Raw genomic sequence first — 22,037 nt, forward strand, 5'->3', positions numbered from 1 at the left:
GTCTTCCTCTGCACCTGAGTCACACAATGGCGATCGTATTCGGACTGTTTCAGCTCGGTGAGGGCGGGTCTAAGGTAAAGCTCTCATGTCAATCAACTGTGTTTCGTCATAACGACAAGAAGCTGAGAATTACCTGATTTTAAAAAGGGAATATTACTTTTAAAAATAATTGGCGACCACTGAGTAGAAGGGAATAAGCCGAGGAAAGAGAGATACCACTGGGTGGATTTTTATCATTGTAGGGTGGTTGTGTACACAAACTGCCAACACACATTAATGTTCAAACAACATGTGAAAGTTAGTTTTGCATCCGATGACCCCTTTAAAGCTTCTCTTACAGTATGTCACCAACAAGTGCATCTCATTACAAGTTTCAATCGAGCAATTCATTTGTGAATCTCGCATCATTTCATCTGATTCGATGAGGTCAACTGACTCTTTACTTACATCTTCATAAAACTAAATATTATGTTAATATTATTTTTATTTCATTTTGTTTTCAAAATGTACTCCCCTAAGGCCATCCAATTTGTAGCTTAGTTTGTTTTTTCATCTTAACAGATTTTGAGAAATTTAGCATCACTTGCTCACAAATAGATCCTCTGCAGTTAATGGGTGCCGTCAGAATGAGAATCCAAACATCTGAAAGAAACATCACGATAATCCACAAGCACCCATCAATTAATGTTTTGTGAAAAATTGAGTTTGTAAGTAGCAAAATGACATTTTGAACAGCTGTTTGGACTCTCACTCTGACGGTACCCATTCACTGCAGAGCACCCATTGGTGAGCAAGTGCTAATGCTAAATTTCTCCATTTTTTTTCCAATGAAGAAACAAGCTCATCTACATGTTGGATGGCCTAAAGGTGAGTATTTGCATTTTTAGCAAATTTTCATTTTTTGTGTGAACTATTCCTTTAAGTGGATTTAAAATAGCATTAGCATATAGCATTGAAAAAATAGGGTGGATCTTCATTTCATGCCAGCTTTAAAATAAGCTCTTTTTTTCTTTTTGTGCTTTGTTGTGCAAAATGCTATGGGCACATTGGCACAATTGTGTTGTACAGACAAAGCGAAAGTGAGTAGGTGGTTAAGAAGAAAAGACGGGTAATGTGTTTACTATGTGGCATGCTATCTAGGTCATAAATGGAAGGGAGAGTGCACTTTTTTGTGTCATGACTTAAATAATGAATTTCTTTATAACCCGCTGATGATACGAAGACTAATGAACCTCATCTGAATCGACAGGCATCGCTGGACATCCGCACACATTAGCACACTTACACCGCTCGCTGTCAATCTGGTTTAAGCCTTAAATGAAAAAAAAAAAACATCATTGGCGGGAACTGATGGTTATTAGTTGCTGAAAAGGCAGAAAGAGATGGAGGAGATAGAGGCTCATCTAGGTGGTTAACTATCAGATGCCGTACTTCCTGTGCACAGCTGGGGCGCACCTATATGCTTGTGCACTCTTACTGATTCAAAAAAACTGATTACAGTTCTCATGCACCTGCAAAAGCAAGAAACATTAAAAAAAAGAACAGAAGAAAATCATTTCTCAAAAAAGTTGGTTACTTCTGCTAACACACCATGTGAAGCTGAGGGGAAATGATACACTAGAAATCACCTTGGGAACAGTTAGAGGCTTAGAGAAGTGAGGTTAATGCTTTGAAAATCCAATTTTAGGTGTGATTTAAGTGTCCCAATATCATAGGAAGCCATACACACACCATTTGTATATATTTTAGTGTAAATATATATAACAAGTGAACAAATTGTAAAAGTTTGGCTCATTTGTGGCTTGGAAAATCCTCGCTGTACTGTTGATATAAAACAGATTGGTTTTAAACACATAACAAACCTAATACTGTACTTAACTCTCGAGATAAGATGTCTGGTTTTGCACTTCACTTCCCGTGAGTGTAAAGTTTCTGTCCATGTAAAATGGGCACCCTGGTTACCCGTCTGGGTGTGAGATATCACTGTGCAGGAAGTGGAAAGTCTGCATCCCCTGGGTCAGCAAAGCTACTCAACGCCAGACTCGCAAAGGGTTTGAGACCAGTGCAAAACACAAAAACAGCACCTGGCTGCTCCAGCTGATAATATTTAATGGAATACTATGGGTTCAATAAAGGTTAAACTAAATCAACAGCACAATCTTGATTAGTACAAAATCATTTTGACTTGTCCCTTGTTCTCTCTGGGAGAAAAAACGTACAACAGTGTTTTCACCATGCATGAATGTAAACAATGCCACTGAACCAAACAGAACTCACAAATTTAGCTAATTATTGCTGCTGAAAATGGTCAATTATTGTCATGTTTTGGGCTGTACTAATTGGTCAGACCTGAAAAAACATTTGGAGGTGTATAAACTGCCAAAAGTTATAACAAATCATGGAAAAGAGTGCAAAAGACTGTCTGAGGAACAATAGTTGTTGGTCAAACAGAATCAGACTTTCTATAGCAAGAATCTTGACAACATTCTTTTGTCCTTATCATTTCTGGTCAGGTAGGTGAAATATTAGGCTAATATCTTAAAGGTGCCATAGAATGGAAAACTGTGTTTACCTTGGCATAGTTGAATAATAACTGTTCAGTACATGGACATGACATACTGTGAGTCTCAAATACCATCGTTTCCTCCTTCTTATATAATTCTGGTGTATGCAAAAGACCACCGAAAAATAGATCAATTCCAACATAACACAGACTACGCAATAGTCCCGATCGTTAATAGTTATGCCCCCAAAATTTGCACCGCCCAATCATCAATAACGTCAGTACATCAGTAAAATAAGGCGTGCTACTGAAGGGAGACACGGTTAGCTTAATGCTAGCGCTAGCCTGTTACATTGCAGTACATAAGATTTCACTTACCACATAAACAGAGTAAGGAGAGACGACTGCGCTGATGATGGCGAATGATTTACAGATCCTGAGCATCACTAAAGCATCAAAACTTGCGCGGTAAGTCCTTCTTAACAGAGCATTTCATTCTAGGGACAAATCCTAGGGTTGTAAATGGACCTGTAAAACCGTTTCTGGAAAATTTTTGCTCTTTTCTATGCCAAATACCTTCTATGTAGATGTCAGAGAACAATTTAAAATATTGTTTCAATGCATTCTATGACACCTTTAAAGGGGTCATCGGGTGCAAAACTAACTTTTCCAAGTTGTTTGCACATTAATGTGTGTTGGCAGTTTGTGTCCACAACCACCCTACAATGATAAAAATCCACCCAGTGGTATTTTTTTAATCTTTAAAAGTAATATCCCCTTTTTAAAATCAGTTCAATCTTAGCTTCTTGTCGTTGTGACGACATACATTTGATTGACATGAGCGTCTTACATTAGACCCGCCCTCACCGAGCTGAAACAGTCCGAATACGATCCGAATACGATCTAAATACGATCCTCACTGTGTTCTGTTGTTGGATGTAATAATGAACATAGCAGTAGTCATTTACTACCGACATCTGAGCCCTGAAGACTCAGAGGTTTAACGTTACTTTCGTTTTTAAATGGATCTACAATCCCGGTCTACATATTCATCTATCTTTGTGCAAATTGTTCCTGATGCAGCTTCACCCACAGCAGAAGTGAGTATAAAGGTTTTTTATGCATCTTTGCAAATGGCCTTTCTTAATAATGTGCTTGTTGGCAAGTTTCCCCGATAAATGTGGCTAAATGTGGCTAAATGCAGCTAAACGCGGCTAAAGTAAACATTACAGCTCATAATCCCAGAGAGGGGCGGGGCGAGTAAAATTTACTGTAAAATTTACTTGTGACTACCTTAGGGCTGGCCCTTTTAATTACCATATTCCAATATATACTGCTCGTATGTGTCTTTAGCACCTATTACCTTTAATTTGTCAAAATATTGCTCACTTTCCTGTTTACTATGTCCTTCTCTATATGGTTTAGCAGCTTCCACACGTTTTTTCCATAGTTTAGACAGCATCAATTAGCAGAACAACGTATTCAGTAGTACATTTACCATGCAATCCATGCTGTTGTTTACAAACGAGTATGGCTGCGAATCCGGGTAACTGACCAAATCAACATATAATTGCAAACCCTCTATGGAATTTTGTGAAGTTAAGGTAAGTAAGTGGAATTCACTGTCATAATTACATTGTATGCTGCCGTAAAGCAATCACCCGTTATCGTAACATTTTTTACCCGTTTACCAAACTTTTGTTTACCTTATTTTTACTGTAAGAGTGTTCGCAGTCATTTATACTTTTGGGTCTTGCTTCCAGTGTCTTTCAGCTGTGCAAAACAGCTTGGTTTACCGTTTATTGCATTTAGTTATTGTTCTCCTTATTACCCTGCAGCGGCTAATGAACCGGAAGTCTTGCAGACTCACAGAAAACGCTTTACTTCTGCTTTGAAAATTAAGGTGGAAAGTGAAAACTGAAAGGTGACTAAGAATGATTTGGAAACTAATATTTCAAAAAAGCACACACAGTTGCTTTAAATCAGAAATGTGAAGATTATCATTTCATATATAAGCAATTGCATTCATCGTTTTGTTGAAATGTGTCTGTTAGTTGAGCTATAAGTTGTTCTGATCATGTTTTACTGTGGTTGAGGTTGTAGGTATTACATTGTCATGGTGAAGTTGAAAACTTGGAATTGGATTGAACTTTACACTAAAAATTGTAGTATTTTTTTAGCCTACATTTGAAGTCCCCATTAAAAATAAAAATGAAGTTATTTGGTTTGGAGTATTAATGTTTTGGCCTATAAGCTAGTATGTTTCAAATTAATGACAATTTGCATTTGCAAGATATAAAAATTCAAAGCTTACAGTCTGTAACTTCCACCAATATGGATCAACGATTTTAATGACATCACTCTGGACTTCAGCTCCTTATCAGACTTTCTGTCCAATCAAAAGCTCTCTAGAATCCAAAGTGTCCTGCCCCCTACACTATAAATAGACGCTGAAGCTGTGGCTGTAGTGCACTATATAGGGGATAGGAAACGATTCAGTGTAAGTGCATTGGTTAAGAGGCATTGATGCTTACTGTAGTTCTAGACTAAATGTAAACATGCATTTCCTCATCTTACTTGCACAAAAACAGATTCAGTATTCCTCAAAATGAATAAAAACTGTGATATGCAAATTCAGAATATGACACAAACCTGCACCTCAGGCATTAACAACCTTATTTATTTATTTTTTTTCATGAATCCCGTAATGGACAAAGTGGGATTGGTTTAATAAGGATTTTACACAGAGCTTGTCATAAAATAAACATCTACTTACTGCTCATGTGTCCCTGATAACAATTTAATGACTATTTAATGTAACATTTATCATATTTTTGACATTTTTACAGGACTGGAGCTAAAAATACAGAAATTGTGTGTCTATGGTCTCTTTATTTTTGTAAAAAAAAAAAATTTTATTGTAGTTTAACTAAAATCACAATTTTAGGTTTAGTTCTTAACATAGTAATTAGCAATAAATGCTTCTTTATTGTCTTCCCTTTATTTCTTTTCCAAAAATATTAACGTGACATTTAAAGTAAGATTGCTAAAAAATATATATTTTTGGTTTTGTTTCTTTATCATATTGTCTCCTTATTTCTGGGTTAACATATGCATGCCCAAATGTGGGTGTAATTTCTGATGCAGGATGCTTGTCAAAGTTTAAGTGGACATATTACATCAAAAATTCTATTTATAACAAAATACGAGTTGTCATGATTTTGGAATATAAGAATATATTTGCTGAAACCATGACTATTTTAGATTTTTTTCCATTCAAATTAATAATAAAAGAAGTAAATAACAACCCCACCACAAATTTACAACCTCTTGTTGGCACCCTTCCTGTTTTTTTATTTATTTATTTTTTGTTTGTCACACTTTAATGATTCAGATCATCAAACTAATTTAAATATTAATCAAAGATAACACAAGTAAACACAACATGCAGTTTTTAAATGAAGGGTTTTTTTATGAAGGGAAAACAAAATCCAAATGCACATGGCCCTGTGTGAAAAAGTGTTATTCTTTGGAAGGTGTGTGTCCCATTACATCTGGCATAAAAGTTACACAGCATTTCAGAAAAAGAACATCATACCATCTGTAAAATATGGTGGTGGTAGTGTGATGGTCTGGGGCTGTTTTGCTGCTTCTGGACCTGGAAGACTTGCTGTGAGAAATGGAAACATGAATTCTGCTGTCTACCAAAAAATCCTGATAGACAATGTCCGGCCATCTGTTTGTGACCTCAAGCTGAAGCGAACTTGGGTTCTGCAGCAGGACAATGATCCAAAACACACCAGCAAATCCACCTCTGAATGGCTAAAGAAAAGCAAAATTAAGACTTTGGAGTGGCCTAGTCAAAGTCCTGACCTGAATCCTATTGAGATGCTGTGGCATGACCTTAAAAAGGCGGTTCATGCTGGAAAACCCTCCAATGTGGCTGAATTACAACAATTATGCCTAGATGAGTGGGCCAAAATTCCTGCACAGCGCTGTAACAGACTCATTGCAAGTTATCGCTTGATTGCATTGTTGCTGCTAAGGGTGGCCCAACCAGTTATTATTTTATGGGGCAAACACTTTTTCACACAGGGCCATGTGGGTTTGGATTTGTTTTCCCTTCATAATAAAAACCTTCATTCAAAAACAGCATGTTGTGTTTACTTGTGTTATCTTTGATTAATATTTAAACTTGTTTGATGATCTGAAACATTAAAGTGTGACGAACATGCAAAAAAAAAAAAAAAAAAAAAAAAATTATATATATATATATATATATATATATATATATATATATATATATGATGGGGTTGAGGTTTACCCCCAAAATGGCCACTGCTCCTCATGTAGTTTGGAGAGTAGGCCATATTATGGCAGCAATAAAACAATTACATTGTAAAAACTTGAAAAGGAATAATTTTCATTTAGCAAAGATCTTGATGTTAACTTGTCCAGTGATTTTATGGGGTCTTTAAATATAACAGCACCCTGTAAATTAGTCTGTATAATAACGAGAAATCTAATGGCAAATGAGCCAAATGCAGTCGTTGTTATGCATCATAAGGCCTTTAGGATGACGGTGTCTGGGTGTTGATGAACTGCTGTCAGGAGTTTCTGCGCCAGGGCTCCAGGGTTCTGTGGAATCCGGGTGAGCTGACACCGAATCCACCGTTGATATAAGAGCCTGATCAAAGCCGCCCTGTTTCGCCTGACCGATTTTGACAGGATTACGGATTAGGGAGACAGGAAGCAGCGAGAGAGGCGCAGAGAGGGGGAAGATGGAGAATGAGAGAGACAGACAAACGGAGGGCTAGAGACCGCTATAATTATGTGGAATCACACACCGAATGCAGAAATGCTAAGTACAATAATGGCGAAGTGTGTTAAACTCCAAGACTGAAACTGTAAGTGCGGAAACAACCGTTTTCAATGAAATTTATAATGGATGTACTTTTTTTTTTTTCCAGTGGTGCAATTTTGTCTTTGTTAAAGATCATTAGTTGTTCAATACAACATATTTTTTGGCTGAATAGAGCCTGAATAGAAAATAGGGCCTGAATTTTTTTTAATAAACCAGCATCAGTGAAAGGAGGTGCTTAGCCTTTGGAAAATGTTGGTTGTTAACCTCAGGAGGTCAAACCAAATTTTTTGTTTGAGAGCTGCTCGGTTCATTTTATATGAGGTTTGTGAATTTTGGCAGACTTGTTACCAAAACCTCCAAATAAAACCTTGATGTCTGTGTTTTTGTTTTGTTTTATTATTCTGGCAGCAAGCATTAAAGGTCCCATATTGTACACATTTCTGGAGTTTTATTTTAGTTGTTGATGTCCTTAAGAATATATATTTGCGGTATAAGTGCCAAAATCCATCTCAATATATTTTTACAGCTCCTTTTTTAGGAGCTCTGTCAAAAACAGGTCGATTTTGGCCCATCTAATTAATATTCATGAGCCTCTCTTCTGATTGGCCTGTTGTTTTCTGAGTGACGCACAGCCAGGCCAATCACAGGTAACTACGGTCATGTATCGTTGTAGCCGAACCCAGAGCCATAGAGAGAGCCTAGCTTTCTGATACTCAACAGGATATTTCAGAATGATCATTAATGTTTTTTCTTTTTCAAACACCGAATGCAGTAAGCTACATAACTGTTGCTTTAGTAAAGCCCCTTTCACAATGCGCGCTGATTATGGAAAATTACGGGAAAGAGCGCTGTGTGAACAAAAGCCAGAACCATAAAGGCAGTGTTGTAGTGATGATGCACGTTATCATGCGACTCTTCACGACGAAAAAATACGTGCAAAGTGGAATGAAGCGGCGATCAGGCAGAGCCAGCTCCTCACTATCAGCACTGAAGCACAGTTTGTTCAGGTTAGTTTCAGTTTAGTGAAACGTACGCGTCACATTACATCTCACATCCAAATGTCACATGTCTTTATGGGTTGTGTGTAAAGCACGCACAGATTCCGGAAAACAACTGTGAATGAACCAAATTAAACAACTCCGGAACAAATCATGGGAAACATTATCCGTGTATTTACCGGAATCGCTGTGTGAAAGAGGCTGAAGTTGACGTGCCACTGGTCTCTTATATTCACGTTGTTCTGAAGCCTGTGTAATGATGTAGTTTCGACATCTATAGACTGAACAGGGTTTTCTAGATTAGTTTCCGTGTTGTTGTTGCTTAGCAATGTTATGGACACGATATTGTCTGGGTTTGACAAAAGGAGGGTGGGACGGTGGTTGCTGCTCTGGGTGGTGACTGAAGGCGGTGACTTGAGTCGATCGGACGTCACATCTTTACGGAAGTCACAGCGGCTCGTGAAATTGAACAGCTACTTTAAGCAGGCTCTGTGCAGTTTACTGTGGATTGACTGTTTTGAAACTCATATGGTAGTTACATAGCCCCTAGACCTCAGTTATCATGAAAAAAGCCAGGAAATTTCGATTTTGACAATATGGGACCTTTAAATGAACATCAAAATTAAATAGTCAAACAAATCCATTAAATTATTAAAATTCGATTTTCTAAAAGAACACCGTTGCAAGTAGCAGGGTTGTAAATTTAGTAGTTGCTGCTTAGTTTCAGAACATATCTGAAATAAGCGCCTCTAATACCCTATTTGTGGGATATTTCTCAATGTTGCTCGTTGCTTGCTATGATCTGATAAGACACACATAAGCATGAAGTCATGTCTTGCATCTGTGACATCTATTTCCCCTGAAACCCTTGCAGTACGGCCCCATATCCGTCACGTACACAGCAGAACCACAGGTTCATTAGGGTTGTGTGGTTGTAAAGCATTGAAAGCTTGTAACTATTAAACATAGTGCAAGCAACCAAACACATGGGTCTTGAATAGCTCTAATTAAATAAACTGCCGAACCAATCGGAATTGAACCTTTAGAAATATCCATGCAAAGGCAGCTATTGTGAATTGCATCCCAGCGTGCATGAGCAGATTAGGCATGCAGTTTCTAATGCTGTTTTCAGGACATTTACATTATACATAAACTCATGTTGCCAGCTATTTCATGGAGATACGAAGGCCAAACTGATGCTGTTGTGTGACACGATGGTGTGCAAAGCATTTTTCAAGTGCCAGACTTTTCCTTTGCTTGCATGGACAGACTGCACATACATCACTCCTCCCACAGGAGAGCTGTTTATAGAAATGTACCAATAATTCTCAGCCAGAATGCAAGTAAGCATGCTCAACATGTATTTGACTTACTATAAAACATTACAGCTCCCTATTCTTGCCCTATAGGCCATTTAAAATCCATTCACACTAGGTTAATTTAAGAGGCCCTAGGTTAATTTAACTACAGTTGAAGTCAAAAGTTTACATACAGCCTTTAGAATCTGCAGAATGCTAATTATTTTACCAAAATAAGTGGGATCATACAAAATGCATGCTATTTTTTTTATTAGTACTGACCTAAATAAGATACTTCACATGAAAAATGTTTACCTATATATTACACAAAAGAAAACATGAGCTGAATTCATAAAAATGACCCTGTTCAAAAGTTTACATACACTTGATTCATAATAGAAAATCAGAAAATCTTTCAGGTCCCACAAATTACTTGGTTTTCCAGCATTTTTGTGTATTTGAACCCTTTCCAACAATGACTTCACACATCTTTTCACACTCTCACCGATGCTTCAAAAGGAAACACGATGAATTAAAAGCGGGGGGTGAAAACTTTTTGAATTTGAATATCAGGGTAAATTTGATTTATTTTGTCTTCTGGGAAGCATGTAAGTATCTTCTGTAGCTTCTAAAGGGCAGTACTAAATTTTAAAAAATATGTTTATAAATTCAACTATTATTTTCTCTTGTGAACTATATGTAAACATCTTTTATGTGAAATATCTTATTCAGGTCAGTACTAAATAAAATAATGAACATTTAGCATATTCTGCAAGGTGTATGTAAACTTTTGACTTCAACTGTATATTTATAATCAATATTTTTTCCAATTAGTTTTTTTTTTTTGGCAACGAGACTGCACAAAGAATACAAGCAATGCTTTTGAATTTGGCCAAAATTAGGTAATCGGGGGAGGCAGGAAGGTAGGAGGCAGGAGAGCTGAAAAAAAGGTTTATGCACTGTATGTTTATGTTTACATATTTTTATGCAAATTGGTCTCTGATATTTCATATTTTTATATCCGATTTGCTTGTAGTAAATCATGTTGCTGTCATCTGCCGATGGAATGATATGTTTGACAGCTTAATACAAGGAAGTCTTTTTTTCCATGCTGTGTAATGTAAAAGGGCTGTGGCCCAATCTGATAGGATGAGGTGTGAGAGTTTGTACATTAATCATCCACTGAAGTTCACACATGACCGAAGACCACAGATCTGTCCCTGCCACAGTCACCTACAAAAAAAGCAACAACAACAAAAAAAAAAACACCAAGTATGTAGAGAACATATGTGACCTTGGACCACAAAACCAGTCATGAGCGTATTTTTTTTAAATTAAGTTTTATTCATCATCTGAAAGCTGTATAAATATAATATAATATAATATAATATAATATTATAAGGCCTGTTATAGCCTCGTACCTCAATATCTAGCTGAGTTAGTACAACCATACATTCCTGCATGGACTCTCAGATCTAGCAATGATAATTTGCTTGTTGTGGCCAAGTGTAAACTCTCTACGGTGGGTGGTAGGGCTTTCTGTATTATAGGCCCTAAGCTATGGAATAAGCTGCCCCATAATATTCGGGCTGCCTCCTCTTTCCAGATCTTTAAGTCTCAACTTAAAACTCATCTATTCACTATATCTAAATAACTTTTTCCCTCTCTGCATCTCATTTTCCCATCTTCGGTCTGTGTGTCACTGGACCATTTTCTTGACATATCTGATGTTCATATGATTGCATGACCTTTTGTTGTTAATTATCTACAGTTCCTTGTTGTCAACACTTGTTTGTCTGAATGTCCCCTCTGATATTCTGATGTATCTTGTTTGCCAATTGCTTGTATTATTTGTTTTTTGCTTGTATTATTTTGTAAAAGTGACCTTGGGTTCTTGAAAGGCGCTATAAAAATTAAACATATTATTATTATTATTATTTTGCCATAAAAGAAAATTGACATACAATGTATTGTTGGATATTGCTACAAATATACCCGTGCTACTTAAGACTGGTTTTCTGGTCCATATGAGAATATTTGCATGTGCACCCAATCGTCACTTGTCGGATTGTACAGTACACTGTCAGAAAAAAAAAAAAAAAAAAAAAAATTAGGCGTAACAGCTTGTCACTGTGACAGTATCCCTGAAGGAACAAACTTGTACCTTATCTACCTTTAAAACATGGGTGTCCAAAATCATTCCTGGAGGGCCACTGTCCTGCAGAGTATAACTCCAACTTGCCTCAACACAGGTGTCAATCTCAGTTCCTGTATGGCCACAACCCTGCCGAGTTTAGCCTCAACCTTAATTAAACACACCTGATCCAGCTAATCAAGTCCTTCAGGCTAGATGCTATACAGATGTGGCTACTGGGCAATTTTGAAATATGTGCAAGTAAATGTATTTAAAAGTTTAAACACTTTTATAATGACCGTGTTAGTTGATCTATACCGGGTGATGGGCACCGCCATGTTTGCTCGCGCTGAATCTGAGCTGTGGGATTTACAACATACAAATTTATCCTCTCCTCTCGAGACATTAAAGCAAGTCTCCGTTGAGCTGGAAGAAGAACAGAGTAAATTTTATTGTTACCTACACAATCTGTATATGATGTCAATAATATATGTTGTCAGATTACATTTGTAAGGATAATTATTGCCTCTTCCATAGACATCAGTGTGTATTTTACAAGCTACAAATGTATGGTTTTTCTAGTACGTATATGTATATTTAAATGTCTGAAACCTAAGCATTATTTGGTTGAAGACACTGAATAGTTGTGAAAATATAACAAGCGCTCAGCATGTCTGATCTGGCTCAGCACCAGCCAAAGCACCAAAACATATTTTAATTCAGCAGTTGATCACGTGATGTGCCGAAAGTTCGAATCACACCGGTGTGATAGTACGCTTCAGGGACCAGACAAGCCAGATCGCGTTAAAGGGTTAAGTACATTAAATGAAGACAAGAATGGGCTGCATCTTGCTGTTCCCTACACCTCCCTGAATGTCTAAATGAAACAAAATATGTACATATTAATGTTTGTGAAGTGTTGTTTGGGATGCAAGACGCAAACGCACTGGATGTGGTCCTCAGCTGCCTGGGGTGAGGCAGAATTTTGTTGCCTCAACAGGGGGCGGGAGGTAAAGGGTGGGCAGGGAGCATGCTCCAATCACCCACGAGCCACTGCTGGATATTTTATTTGTCAGCACATCTATCTGTACAAGCAGGGGACCAATGGCTGCAGAGGAAGTGGTCCTTCTGTCACAGAAACAGTTGGCACAGAAGCAACATATTACAGCATTATCCAACCCCCTCCTGGTCCCTTGCCGTCATCTCCTCCCTCCCCTTCAACTCCCTCCTTTTGCCTCAATCTCTCGCTCTGTATCGTTTTCCTGCAAGCTCTTTTAGCCATCAATGAAATCGCAACCAACCCTGCTGGGGAACCGACTCTTGCAGCTGGCTGAGCAAATCAGCGGAGCTGCAGAACATCTGCCGAATCGTCCACATTTTCTATTCACATCTGTCATTCTTCCAGAGATCTCTCGGCACCTTGTTCTGCTTTCTCTTTTTCCTCAGGATTTAAGCCTACTTGCTGTTTTCCCCTCTCTTCTCTTCTGTCCCCGCTGACTCCTCCCTCCGTTGCTCTCATACTCCCTCACTCACTCATGAACACACTTGAACACAAGCACACATACATGCGCACACACATACACACACCCTCCTCCCCCTTCGCTGCAGTGTCTCTTAACTGCCTTGGAGCTAACAAGAGGAGAAATAGCACGCCGACAATTATAAGAGGAGGAGAGAGCACGACAGCAAAAGAGTGCCAGTGAATGAGTGCATGTGTGAGAGGAGATTCAGGCAGATCTAAGGATGTTGGGGATTCAGGAGTAAAGGGACGGATCGCGCGCTCCCTCTGCCTCCCAAGTGAATGTTTGTCTGCAGTGTTGCTGGTGAATGGACGGCAAGCGGTGAAACGGTGAGGAATCCTTTCTCTTTTTTTCAGTTTTCTTTCCACACACCCTTATTCTTGTTGGCACACCAAGGATAGCTTCTCCGGTTAGTGTCCTTGGCTTTGTTTCTGGCTTGGGAAGGTGAACATGAGCATGTTTAGCACCTCGAGTAGCAGAATGGTATTTTCCTCCATCTCGGTGAGGTGATGCTCAGGGATGATGCTAAAGCAGCCCTCCTGAGCTTTGGATTGGCTAGCGAGTATATGATTGAGGACTAAACATCTTTGAAATCTTGCTTGAGCAATGTTAAACAGTCACATATTATTGAATCGCAAACAGGGCAGTACACTAGGTATAGTGTGTTCATGCCACGCTCCGCTGGTTGGTGAATATAGAAGGAGCTGAATAAGGTGCACACCCCGTAGAGAGACAAGGCTGCTGTTTCTGCTCCCAGTGTCGATATTCTCCTATCGCCCATATTCTGGCTTATCTTTGACTCCCACTGCTCCACCACATTAACCAACAATGCGTTCGCTCCTCATCGATCGCGTCGATGTGTGTGCCGGAGCTGAGTTTCTGCTCCCCCCGTAGGCAGGCCCCCTTCCCCAGCAAGTGTCATTCAAAGCATTTTTGCCCTAACTAAAATTCCTAGGATTGTTATTAGGGCAATGAGGGGTGGTGTAGCCTGGTGACAGGGTTGTGCATGCATGTGTGTGAGGGAACCTGCACAGGGAGGGGTTAGGTGGCTGGAGTGGGGGGTATAATGGTGGAGAGATAGTAGGGGCAGAGGGGCGGAGGTTGATGCGGTACACAGAACCAAAGGAGAGAGAAAGACAAAATATATCCTGCCAGGATCTGCCACAAGCGAAGGAATGGATGCACAGGAAGGCCCACTGACCCATTACAAAATGAAATCTCATTAAAGTCTCAATTGTTTCTCCTAGATGGCAAAGCGATTAAAGGGAAAGCAAATTGCCTCTTTTGAGTAAAGAGAGTTTGCTTCTCTAGAGTACAAGACTCTGATAATCCTTCGCTTATACCCTATCAAGTTTCTCGACAGAGTCTCAGAATGTGCTCCGATTTGCCTAAATGCCAAAGTCAAAAGTTTCAACTACGAAATAATTTGAGATACCCTATTCATGTTGATATCATTGCTCACAGACTGTTTTTATACCGATTCCATACAAGAACCATTTTGGGTTCCACAAAGAACCTTTCAGTGAAATTGGCAATAAAGAACCTTTTTAAAAGTGTATTTTACTTTCTCCAAACAATTGTTAGACAAATCTGAGACAAAGTTGATACTTTAATGAAACATAGCTGAGAACCAGTGGTGGACAAAGTGCACAAATCAAGTACTTGAGTAAAAGTACAATAAAATATTACTCCAGTAAAAGTGAAAGTACTACTTTTTCAATTTTACTCGAGTAAGAGTACAAAAGTACTTGATTTTTTATGTACTTAAGTAAAAAAGTACTGATAGATAAATGTATTTTGCAATTTTATATAGGCTACTTCTGTTCATTTTATATTAACATATATTTTTTTATTATTTAAAATACCTGGGATTTTCCCAAAACAACCACTAGCCTATATGGAGACAAGATATATTTTCTGTTGTTGATATGGACTGTGTTGATGAGAGTGATGTAGTAATGTTCATTGTGAAGCTTACACTGTGATGTACCTGAGAGAAAAAGTTTTGACCATTTAATTTTCATCAGTAAGAAAAAATTGTAGTTTTGCAGAACGTCACAGTTATATATGATATGAGAATAAGGCCTGAAGAACATTGTAAGGAAAATATAATTATATTTTAATAATTTCTTTTTTTTCCTACTCAAACCTTGTCTGTGGTGTAAAAACACCCCTGGCCAAATACCCCCAGAGGGCATCACTTCCCACTTTGATAATTACTGTAGTTACCATGTTCAGAACATCACATCCTTTCTTTTTCCCTCAGGTGTAATCTGTCTAAGTGGTTGAATAAAATACTTGGACTTCATATCTAAAAATGACCTCAACTTAGCACCAGCAAGCTTGTTAACTAGACAGTTAGCATCAGCTAACAATATAAACAGTTCAATTTGTGAATGAATCATTTGGTGAATCGATTTAACAGGTTCATTGAAAAGTATCAGATTCATACACCGATTCTGCGTCTCAGAGCACGTGATATAAGGAGTAATGATATGTTTTATGAAATGTAGTGAAGTAAAAAGTATGATCTTATGCTAAGTAAAACGTACTCAAAATAAAACTACTCCAGTAAATTACAGATACATGAAAAATTCAGAATGTTCAGAAAATTCAGAATTCAGCCAAACTCAGAATGTTTCATCTACAAAATAATCTATCCATGTTGATATCATTGCTCATAGACTCTTTTTATACCGATACCATACAAGAACCATTTTGGGTTCTACAAAGAACATTTCAGGGTAGATGAATGTATCTGAGAATTTTCAATATTCAATTACAGAACAGGTTTGGCAAAGACGGCGAGCAGTTACGCTAGACAAGTTCACTTCATTACAACACAGCGGCACCGGTGTTGCTCAATAGAGTGCTAATACAGTAAAGATGCTTTGGTACTCACAAAGACAGGAAAACACAGACTATGCAAAGATGAGCAGATACTGCCAGCACTCCAACCCTCCCCCCCAACACAACCCACAAACTGACCAAACTGCAAGATGGTAGTGCAACATCATCTAAGTACCAGTTAATATTTGTACATCCTGTGTTGTCATCTGATATGATGGCCGTTATGGGAGGCTTACCCTCATTTTGATATTGCTCCTCATTTGCTTGTAAAATTGCGAGGATAATAATGTCACGTCAAAACACAAGCATCAGTGTCATATTCAAACAAGGCAAACATCAACAACAAAATGATCACAATGAAAGCTTAGACTCGAATGATGGTGGTTAAAAATAAACTTCACAGCTTAACTCACTAGGCTTTGTTTCCCAGGTATCTGTGAACCAAAATCGTGGATAAACAAAACCGTCTAAACCACCGAACGTCAGATTGTTATGCATTTGGGTCATGTTTTAAAAATACCTGAGCTTGCTGCTATGATGGCAAAGCGTGCATGAATACAGATTTGATGTTAATTTATATTTTACAGAAGAAAGTCATTGCATTTATTATTTAGTATGTTTCTGTCACCAAAGATATGTTAAATTCACATTCGGTGTTTAGTTTGTGGGGTCGTCCTGCATGAAAAATTCTGTCCATTTTAGCTTGAAAACCAAAACGGGCTGCATGAAAATAATGAGAATTTTTTTTTAGTCAAAGTTTAACAATGATAGGAACATTCTTGAGAGGGAAATGCCAAAATATACAAATGCTGCTTTTGGAGTGAATGCTTGAACGATCATAACTGGGTTTTGGCACAACAGTAGGGGTTTGGCAAAACACCTCGCTGGTGACCTTACATGCACTGATAGCCAGCTGTTCATTAATGCTCAGGACAAATCACACATCTGCCATTGAGGATACAGTTTCTAAAGGGTACCGCTTATTAAAACAGTAATTAGTTTTATTTATTATTCCTGGTCTACTGTTTTGCAGTAAGATGTGTGACATTTTTAAAGGCTTGTGGATTAGTCAGATCCTTAATAGTGCAATGTTTTTGAATTACGGCACATTTTTTTAAACATAACTTTAAACTTTACTTTTAGAATTTACCCTCATTATGTTCTGAAATATGAAGTTTTTTCTTTAAAACAAAAGACTGTTTGCTACCTGATCTCATGACGGAAATGTACTTGCAACTTTTTTGCAAGAGGCGAAATACGTACTAATAAATACATATCAATGCAGTATCCAACAGAAATGAACACTAGAGGTCATCAAACAGTAAGTGCTTGTAATCGTTTGAGCTCCATGTGTTTCGCTTTCTGGACATATCAGGCTTGCTTGGTAGCTCAGCCGGCACATAATTGGATTTAAAGGGATAGTTCACCTGAAAATGAAAATTTAACATTTATCTGCTTACTCCCAGGGCATCCAAGATGTAGGTGATTTTGTTTCTTCAGTAGAACACAAACAAAGATATTTAACTCAAACCGTCACAGTCTGTCAGTCATATAATAGCAGTTAATGGGTTCCACGGCTTTGAGAGGCAAAAAAACATACACAGACAAAACTAAATTAAACCCTGTGGCTTGTGATGATACATTGAGGTCTTAACACACAAAACAATCGGCCTGTGCAAGAAACTGAACAATATTTATATCATTTTTTACCTCTAATCCACCACAATGTCCAACTGTCCTGAGCGCATTCACAACAGCAGGCGCGTGACGAAGAGCAAGCATCCATAACTTCAGTCGATCAGGCTCAAAGGTTGGGAGTCGAAGAAAAGTCAACATTCCCAGATGAGTTTGCGCAAGCAATCATTATCTTTTAGTTTTTAATTGGTTGCAAGGGATAAGCACAAGTAATTACCATTTTGAGTGGCAGTCGTACACACAATCTCTCTGTGTAAACAATGAGTGACGTATAAGTGCGATGGGATTGCTAACGCGCATGTGCCTACTATGCCAGAGCACTTTGACGCACCACATGCCAGCTGTTGTGAACACGCTCAGGACAGTTGGACATTTGGTTGATCAGAGGTAAAAAATTATATAAATACTGTTTAGTTTCTTGCACAGACCAATTGTCAGACCTCAATGTATCGTCACAAGCCGCAGGGTTTAATTTGTTTTTTTGACTCTCAACTCCATGGGTCGCACTGACTGCCATTATATGACTGACTATATGACTGAAATCTTTCTCACACACCTCCTATTACATAATCGTCATGGACCAATCATTGTATAAATGTGTTTTGCAGCTGGAACAAACTTTTCCAGAAGGTACGGTTTGGCAAGCCATTTCGAACTTCCAAAATGAACTTCGTTTTGGTTGGATTTTGTTTGAAATTATTTCACATCAGTTTGTTCTTCGATTTTTGTTGAAGTATATCAGGGCCTTTAGGATGCGGAATCCTTGGGTACGAATCCTGTGAAAAACATGACTCGTGATAAAAGAGCTGAAAGATCGAAAAACAAGCTAAAACGGCATGCTTGCGATTGCGTTTTTATGTCGTTTTTCATTGATTCAATAAGATCTGACTCAATAGAATCATTCACGATTCAGACTTCAACGCTGTAAAGGCTTCAGACAGCAAATCAAATGGACCACTGTAATTGCACTTTTATGGCTCTTCTGTATTCGAAATGCTTGCTTTTGTGTTCTGTGGAAAATAACTTAAATGAGTTTGGAGTGACATGAACAAGGTTCAGACTGATTGACGAATAATAATCTGTCCTTTCAGCTGGAGTTTCCCTTTAAGTGATATCATATTGAAAAAATGCAGCATGCATGTTGTGCAAGACTCGTCTCCTGACATAGATTGGCTGGAATTGGAGTATTCGGTGAAGTCGACTGAAAGGGCTTTTCTCAGTGAGAGCATGGAAAATCCAACACTCTGACAAGTTTGGGGTCAGGAGGTGACAAGGCCCTTGTTTTATGGAAACACATGTGAGAGAGGCCCTTTGTTGAATTGAAACAAGTCATTAGCTATATCCAAGTGGCTCGTTTGTAAGAAGCACAGTGGAATTCTGTGTGATACAGGTCACTTCCAATTGGTTCTGTTAAGGTTTAAATATGTGTTAGATTTCAAGTAAAACCAGCTCGAACGATCTGTGAGAAAACTGGCGACTGAAGGTTGCCCATAGTGTTGCCAAAAGTGGAATAGTTATTTCTGTAAACTAAACAAACAGGCCATTTTAAGGAATAAATTCCACTCTCAACAATGAGCAATGCCATTCCCATTTATGTATACCAAATTTTTATATTTTCCAAAGAAATTTAGTTTGTGCACAACTATGTTCTGGTTGGTTCATTAACTGTCACAAGTCAAAAGACTTGAAAGCTATATAAACGTGGCTTTTTAAATGATACCACCTTCCTATTCATGCTACTGTAAGTTTGTGTCTGTATCACCTTTAAATGTTTGCTTATTGCACCTTTATGCGTGTTCATTTACAAAGCAAAGTGATTTGGCATAAAAGCACTGTTGTCATGACATCAGCAGAATGAAATGGATCCGACTGTTAATTTTGTAGTCAAGATCACATTTCTCCTGATGGGTCGACTCAGCATTGGCTTGTGTGTACAGTCGTTGTTATCAGCAGTTTGTTCCACAGCAGCTTTGCATATAACACAGAATGGTTTCATAATACTGTTTTGAGGTGTAGATAAGGAAGTATGTTTGAGAACTGAAATGACTATTTTGGCAGTTAGAAACTATGGTCAACTGGACTTTATGTGCAGTAGATAAAGAACATATTCAGTTTTATTCTTAAATATAAGAATATTAACGTGAAAACACTTTTAAGGGTGTCATTTACACTAACTCCGCCCACCAACATTTGTAATTGGTTACACAACACAACATTACAAAAGATCCTTGCAAAACAGTGGTTCCAGTGGCTTGAAGTGTTGACTTTTTGACATGTTTGACCCAAATTTGCGAATCCGCAACTCATTCTTCTCCCTTTTCACATCACATATCAGACTGGAAAGGCATTTATTTTCAATAAACTGAAGGTAATAATCGAAAAATGAAAAATAAAGGGCCTCATGGTTGTTTATCGGTTAGGTTTAGGAGTAGGGGGGGCATCAATTTTATAATTTTAATGCAAATTATCATTTAGGCTACTAGAGTATTTGTACTGTACGCTTGTAATTTTATTTCTCATATTGCAAACAGTGTTACATGCTATATTTCATAGAAAATATTATAACTATTTTATGAAATAAGTTTTTCAATATTATACATTTTACAATATTACACAAGACTTTAGGACAACACTTTAAGATTTAGGCCCCATCAAGTGAGAAACTACACAGAATATTTGTATATTTATTAATATGTATTTGTATAGTGTAGGATTATTTATGTTAAAAAAACAATGTAATTAAAACGTATGTATTTTTTAATTCAACCAAAATATTATTTAATGTATAATAATAATGATAATAATAATAATAATAATAATAATAATAATTAATATTAGTATAAAGTCGAAATGTTTCAACATAAAGTCAAAATATTTAGATTTTAATGTATCAGTCAGATCCGAGAGGTATTTCCATACAGATTTTACTGTTAGAGATTATGCCATTTGTAGGAATGGATTGAGAAACCCTGATGTAAAGTATTGTCATTGTTAAAAAAAAAAAAAAAAAAATCCAAGTTTTACGAGATTAAAGTTGTAATATTTGGAGAATAAGAGTGAAATTATGAGAATAAAGTCAAATATTATGAAAAAAAAAGTCTAAATATTTCAACAATAGTCAAAATTATGACAATGAAGTCGGAATGTATTGAGAACAAAGTCAAAATTATGAGACGTTGAAGTGTTTGGAGAAAAAAGTCAAATATTACAAAAATACAGTTGAAATATTTTGACAATAAAGTCAACATTATTAGAATAAAGAGAATTAATTTAAAGTGTTCTGAGAATAAAGACAAAATGTTTCGAGAATAAAGACAAAATTGCTAGACTTAAGTCAAGAATAAAGTTGAAATGCTTCTAGAATAAAGTCGAATATTACAAAAATAAAGTCAAAATATTTCAACAATTCAACAAAATATTTCAAAAAAGTCAAAAGTCAAAATTACTAGATTTAAGTTGAAAAAAGTCCAATAATACAAAAATAAAGTCGGAATATTTTGAAAATAAAGTCAACATTATTAGAATAAAGTCAAAATGTTTCTAGAATAAAGTTGAATATTACAAAAATAAAGTCAACATATTTTGACAATAAAGTCCAAATTATTAGAATAAATTCGAAATGTTTCTAGAAAAAATTCCAATTATACAAAAATAAAGTCAAAATGTTTTGACAATAAAGTCAAAATTATTAGAATAAAGTCGAAATGTTTTGAGAATAAAGTCAAAATTACTAGACTTAAGTAGAAGTGTTTTGAGAATAAAGTCTAAATGTTTTTAGAATAAAGTTGAATATTACAAAAATAAAGTCAAAATAGTTCAACAATAAAGTCAAAATTATGGGAATAAAGTCAAAAGTACTAGACTTTGAAGTGTTTTGAGAATAAAGTCGAAATGTTTTTAGAATAAAGTCCAATAATACAAAAATAAAGTCAAAATATTTTGACAATAAAGTCGAAATAATTAGAATAAAGTCGAAATGTTTTGAGAATAAAGTCAAAATTACTAGACTTAAGTAGAAGTGTTTTGAGAATAAAGTCGCAATGTTTTTAGAATAAAGTTGAATATTACAAAAATAAAGTCAAAATTACATTTTTGAGAATAAATTCTTAATGTTTTGTGAGAATAAAGTAGAAATTATGAGAATAAATTTGAATATTACATAAAGTCAAAATATT

General features: G+C 36.8%; 1 protein-coding gene across 2 annotated transcripts in view; it reads left to right on the forward strand.

The window, feature by feature from the left end:
- Positions 1–13,106: 13,106 nt before the first annotated feature.
- gnaz (guanine nucleotide binding protein (G protein), alpha z polypeptide) overlaps positions 13,107–22,037 on the forward strand; it is a 72,506-nt gene continuing 63,575 nt past the window's right edge. For both annotated transcript variants that reach the window (XM_073829047.1, XM_073829048.1), the window contains exon 1: positions 13,107–13,646. The gene's annotated coding sequence lies outside the window, so the exon portion shown is untranslated. The remainder of the gene's footprint in view (positions 13,647–22,037) is intronic.

This window comes from Garra rufa, chromosome 23, assembly GCF_049309525.1.
Source record: "Garra rufa chromosome 23, GarRuf1.0, whole genome shotgun sequence".
In the NCBI taxonomy this organism is placed as follows: domain Eukaryota; kingdom Metazoa; phylum Chordata; class Actinopteri; order Cypriniformes; family Cyprinidae; genus Garra; species Garra rufa.